General features: G+C 47.5%; 1 non-coding gene across 1 annotated transcript; it reads right to left on the reverse strand.

Annotated features, from left to right (window-relative positions):
- Positions 1-265: 265 nt before the first annotated feature.
- LOC149816533 (U6 spliceosomal RNA) lies at positions 266-368 on the reverse strand. Its single transcript, XR_016427801.1, has one exon. It is a non-coding gene; the product is annotated as a U6 spliceosomal RNA (small nuclear RNA).
- Positions 369-5,787: the final 5,419 nt, after the last annotated feature.

Genomic DNA, 5,787 nt, shown 5'->3' on the forward strand with positions numbered 1-5,787 from the left:
GGAAAAGGCCATTGGGATATTTGATCTTGTTTGGGTGATTTGCTCACACCAAGAACGAAAGGAGACAACCTCAAGATTCATTCTAAAAACACAGAAAACTAAATACCATCAATCGAGCATCGTCTTCATGATTCCCAAAGAGACGTCTCCAGAATCGAACTCACGTAATGAAGAATATTCATCCAGAGAAAAAAAAATTGAAGACGACAAAATAAGGAAGTGGAGAGGAGACGTCTCTGCGAAAAATGGAAGAAAAAGTCGGCAAAAAAATTTGGACCATTTCTCGATTTGTGCGTGTCATCCTTGCGCAGGGGCCATGCTAATCTTCTCTGTATCGTTCCAATTTTATCAGATGTCTCCGAAGAGACATTGAAAGAGTTTGAAGCTTATCAATATAGAGTATCAAAAGAATTTAAAAATGAGCGATGTGGGACTAAAACCTTCTAGGCTCGAGCTCAGCCCTGTCCGAGCTTGGCCCGACGCTCTTGGGATGCCGATAGAGCACAGTGTGCTCACCCCACCCGCAAGTCCACAACTCTGCTTAAACAACCACAAGTGGGGATTTGAACCAATCGGATATGGTTCGATCCGTGTAGATTGGATTCTGAATTTGGGTACTCTGCAACAATCATCATGTTCGGTAGTGTTTAAATTCACTTGGATTAATAATATGCAGAGACGCTGCATCATGCATCGCTCATACAACCACCAATCTTGGCATTTCTCGAGATGAGCGTGGTCTCTATCTCAATAAATGTTGAGATGGGTAGCTAGTGGCAGCAGTGTAGCTGCATAAGAAATGCCCTCTATGAATAACAGTACTTGTTCCGTTAAGAAAAATGTTGAAAACAAGAGGTGGTTGTGAGGGTGCTGAGATGAAAGCGCCAGATCAAACTTCACTGGTGCACGGGTGTGTTGCTAACCTTCTGAGGTGGGGCCACGTAAGATGGTGGTCGTGGGGCCCCACCCAGGGTTTTTCTCACTTGGAACACGCTCCTAGTCATAAAAATACAAAAAAGAAAAAAATATGTGAAAATGGATTGGATAAGATCCGTATCTATCATAAAGTACCAGTGCGACTCCTAATCCTAGTTGGGGAAAATCCATCTTATTTTAAGAACCATATCCTATAATAGAGTGTTAGATCCAGACCAAGGTCTAGGCCAATTGGATTCACTTGCACCAAAAGGACGTGTTTGAATCACTAGACAAACACTGCCTGGACATGCCATGCGGCATTTGTCCAGGACTTGTGAGTCCACCATTGTAAAACCAGTTAAAAAAAAATTTAACATCGGACCCGGGTCGGGTCCAGACCCGACCCGGATCCAACCTGTGCCAGCCCCTCGAAAACCCTTTTCGAGGGGACTGGCAGCCCACAGGGGGAGGGGAGCCTCCGGCGACACAGGGGGCGAGCCCTATGTGCGCCCCCTCCCTATTAAAAGACGAGAGGGGAGAGAGGAGGGCCTACGAGCCTCCCCCGACCCCCCCCCCCCCCCCCGACTCCCTCTCTCATCTCTCATCTCTCTCCCATCTGCTCTCTCTTCCCCCGACTCCATCTCCCTCTCCCTTTTTGCCGACGCAGGACAACCCCCCCCCCCCTCTTCACGGCGCCACCCTCTCCGGCAAACCCCCCTTAACGGCAGCCCAGGTAGCCCCCTCCTTTTCCCCCCTCTTTTTCCCCCTTTTTCCTCCCCCTGATTCGCCGGAAGGCCGGCAGCCCCTGCCGAGCCTTCCTCCTCTTTTTTTCACGACAGGCAAGGGGCTCTGCCCCCTTGCCTTCCTCTTATCTCGACAGGCAAGGGGCACCGCCCCCTTGCCTTCCTCTTTTTCGACAAGCAAGGGGGCTCCGCCCCCCTTGCTTTCCTCTTCTTAGCAGGCAGGGGGCTCCGCCCCCTGCCCTTTTAATTTTCCGGCAGGGGCCATCGCCCCTGCCCTTCCCTTTCCACGTAGGGGCCGATGGCCCCTACCCTTCCCCTTAAGAGAGGGGGGCAGGAGCCGAAGGCTCCTGCCCCACCCCTCGTAAACCAAGCAGGGGCCATTTGGCCCCTGCCCCTCTTTTAAACCGACAGGGGCCAGAGGCCCCTGTCTCTTTTCTGTCGAGCAAGGGCTCGGCAGGGGCCTTTGGCCCCTGCACTCCCCTACCTCCTCTCCTTTTGAGCTGCAGGGGGGCCTTTGGCCCCTGCGCTCCCTACTCGTTCCATTGGCAGGGGCCATCGGCCCCTGCCCCTTTCTTTTAAGAAGGTTGGCAGGAGCCGAAGGCTTCTGCCCCTCTTTTTAAAAACCCAGCAGAGGCCAATGGCCCCTGCCCCTCTCTAGACCGACAGGGGCCTTTGGCCCCTATCCCATTTTCTTGTCGAGCAAAACTCGACAAAGGCCATTTGGCCCCTGCACCCATCTCCTTTAACGGCATGGGTCATTGGACCCTGCCCCGTTCTCTTTCGCAACGGTAGGGGCCAATGACCCCTGCATTGAGTTGCGGAGAAACCGAGCTTTCTCCCTACCTATATTCATTTTATGCATGCTAAACTACGTATTTTTGCAGTTTACGCAACGGAGTCCGTTCGCGCCCCGCGAACTAAACCGACAATCACTTACGTTCGTAGAAGACTCCATCCTCGCAATACCCCAAGGTAGGAGAAGTTGCATAAGGACTTAAATAATTAAATCAAGCTTAAATAATTGATAATCGAAATGACTTAATGATATATTTATATACTTATATGTATATAAGTACACTTTTAAATCAAGGACGCGGTTTCGCGATCCTTGTCCTTTGCTTTCGCATTTCAGTTTGCGTCGCGCTTTGCGCCCAGGCTTTTACTTTCGTATTTACTGCTTATTGTCTTTTAATTCAAGGACGCGGTTTCACGGTCCTTGTCCTTTGCTTTCGCATTTCAGTTTGCCGTCGCGCTTTGCGCTCAGACTTTTACCTTCGTATTTACTGCTTATTGTCTTTTAATTCAAGGACGCGGTTTCGCGGTCCTTGTCCTTTGCTTACGCACTTTCTGTTTCTGTTGCCGTTGCGCTTTGCGCCCAGGCTTTTGCTTTCATAGTTACTACTTACTGTCTTTTAATTTAAGGACGCGGTTTCGCGATCCTTGTCCCTTGCTTTCGCAGTTCCTGTTTGCCGTCGCGCTTCGCGCCCAAGCACTTCCTTTTCGCATTATTATCTTTTGTTTCTTTTTCTTGCCATAGACTCAGTGTAATCGAGAGGTATACCTATTCCTCTTTCCACCCGATATGTTTTGGGAAAATCCTTGATTTGGGGCAAGACCAAGTTGTTGGGTGATAGGTTCCTTTGTGAAACCCATTTACCAAAACCAGTGTCGTGACTTACATAGCACCCAGACACTGCGTCATCGGATGTCAGATTCGAGAAAATCACATGCCTTATGTTGGCAAGATTGTGTTGGTTTCGAAAGATTTGATATGTTAAAATAGTTTTTAAAAAACATTATATCTTTGCGAAACACACTCTCGAGGCTCTTATTAAGGACCTGTATCCCTTTTCTCGTAAGTGTACTTCTTAAACATGCGAGACATGTTAGTACTACGACGATTGGATGAGAGAGTCTTATGACCTCAATTAATGCTTAGTGCAGGTTGTTGAAAACACATATAAGAGTGGGATCGCCTTCATAGGAAAGATGCTCGTTTCGGTCTAATGGACCAGAGCATGAAGAATGAGGCAACGGCTAAGAAACCCCGTCACGCTCAATTCAACCTTGCTTCGTCAAGAGAGAGGACGAAGGGTACCAACTCCGATAGACAGTCCATTTATGGCTTTCAAAAAGGGCAAAAGACCCGTTTTTCCCCAGTCATCGGAGGTTAGGGGGAGGGATAGGGGCTACATAAGTTAGCCTAACACTTATGCAGAAGTTGGATGCATCTCTATCAGGCCTTGGGGACTTACTCTCTCGACCATCGGTCGTCTCCATAGGAATAGGATTCAGTCAGACAACCGAGGTATATTAAAATACTTAACATAATGAACACTCGGCTTGGACTCGACTGTTTCGACTCACGTGCCATGTATGTACCCGCATGGTCGGTTATCAAGTAATAACTAAATTGAGCATGCACACCCTTTTCAGTTTGTTGTACTTAGCTTATTCCTCCAGTCTATCTGCTTAGTTTGTTCGTTACTACCTGCTGCATAAATTATCTATGCCTAATTTAATTCTTTCTGTCTTTGTACTCTCCTGCTAGTTTTTCGCAAAACTAACCCATTGCATGGGCACAGGTGACGATTAGGTGCATCAGGCGATGGCGCGATTGCGAGATGATTTAAGGATCCACTGTTTCTGTTCGTAGTGTTTCTCCTGGACATTTTTGGTTTTTGATACGGTTTTCCCTTGAGGAAACCCAAATTTTGTACAAACTTGATACTCTCTTCAAATAGAAGGAATGGTTTCCTAAGTATTATTGCAGATCGTCCATGGTAAATCTTTGTTTTCTCGCTAACGTGCCCAAGGTTGTCAAACCCGTCTTTTTTCTTTTAAAAGAAATCGTTTCCGCTGATTTAGAAATAAACTCTGTAAAGAAAAGGTATTTTCTAACTATTTCAAGGAATTTATAAGGTTCGAAATTTTGGGGCGTTACAACTTGGTATCAGAGCAGACCGAAACAGTGATTCTTGGTCATCGAGCATCCGCATCGCGCTGTAAGTAATTTAATTTCTCTTTTTCTATACTATTAGACTAGAGTATACCTTACATGAGTATTTGAGATTTTTTCTTGTCCAAAGAAAATGAACCCTCCGGATGGTGAAAGATTGGGACGCAGAAGGGGCGCAAGAAGAATGCGCTGTCGTTCTGTGAGGGGCAGAAGCTCTGTGGTAGGAAGACTTGAGCGTTCTTCTATCGGTTCAGATCATTAGACCAGCGGGCCGCCCCCTCCCACTTTTGCGGATTCTTGGGGCTTTACGCTTCAAGATACCTACCAGGCACCGCTAGCCGCGACATGGGCAGCAGTGCACTTTCGGGAAGGAAGTCGTGTGCCAAATCATGTTTTAGTTAATCGACACACTTCTCGGGAATCCTCTGAAGCAGAATCCCCCTGGCAAGCCCAGATGGGATGCAATTTCTGCGGCGAAAAACGATATACGATGGATAATTGTCAACTCAGGGAAGCATACGATAGAAGGGGGACTGCAGCACAAGATCTGGAAGACACAACATCCTCTGTCCAGGGTACTTATGACACACCATCGTGTGGTGGACAAATATTACCCCTAGAGAGTGCTCAGGACATCACTCCACCCACTCATATGCCTTCCCCCAACTCACCAATTTACACACCATCCCCAGACTCGCCATAGTATATATCAGATACTCCGGTAAACACTCCGGCTTCACCGCTATACATATCGGATTCCCCGGTGTACACACCAGCTCCACCGCTGTACATACCGGATTCTCCGGTATACACTCTGGCTTCGCCGCCCTATGCACCGGATGCCTCGCCACATTACTCCCCCACTACTCCTCTTCACGGGCAAGAAGTCCCGAATGAGAATTTGCATCCTTTTCCCCCTCTGCGCGGGTTAAGGCGCACGGGTATCGCAAGAGAGTACTTGAGGAAGTACTCTCATCATCATCCCTACAAGATCTAAATTCGTTGGTTTGTGTACCCGTGGACAGTTTTTGTTTTAACTTTTTGTAAGTGCCCTCTTATACCAGCACTGCTGGGCTTTTTGTAATCTTTATTACTCGGAAATATGATAAACTTTTTGATATTACTCTTCTCTTTCAAAGTATTGACTTATGTATCATCTGGGTATTT

Source organism: Nuphar pumila, chromosome 14 (genome assembly GCF_984573655.1).
Source record: "Nuphar pumila chromosome 14, dmNupPumi1.hap1.1, whole genome shotgun sequence".
In the NCBI taxonomy this organism is placed as follows: Eukaryota; Viridiplantae; Streptophyta; class Magnoliopsida; order Nymphaeales; family Nymphaeaceae; genus Nuphar; species Nuphar pumila.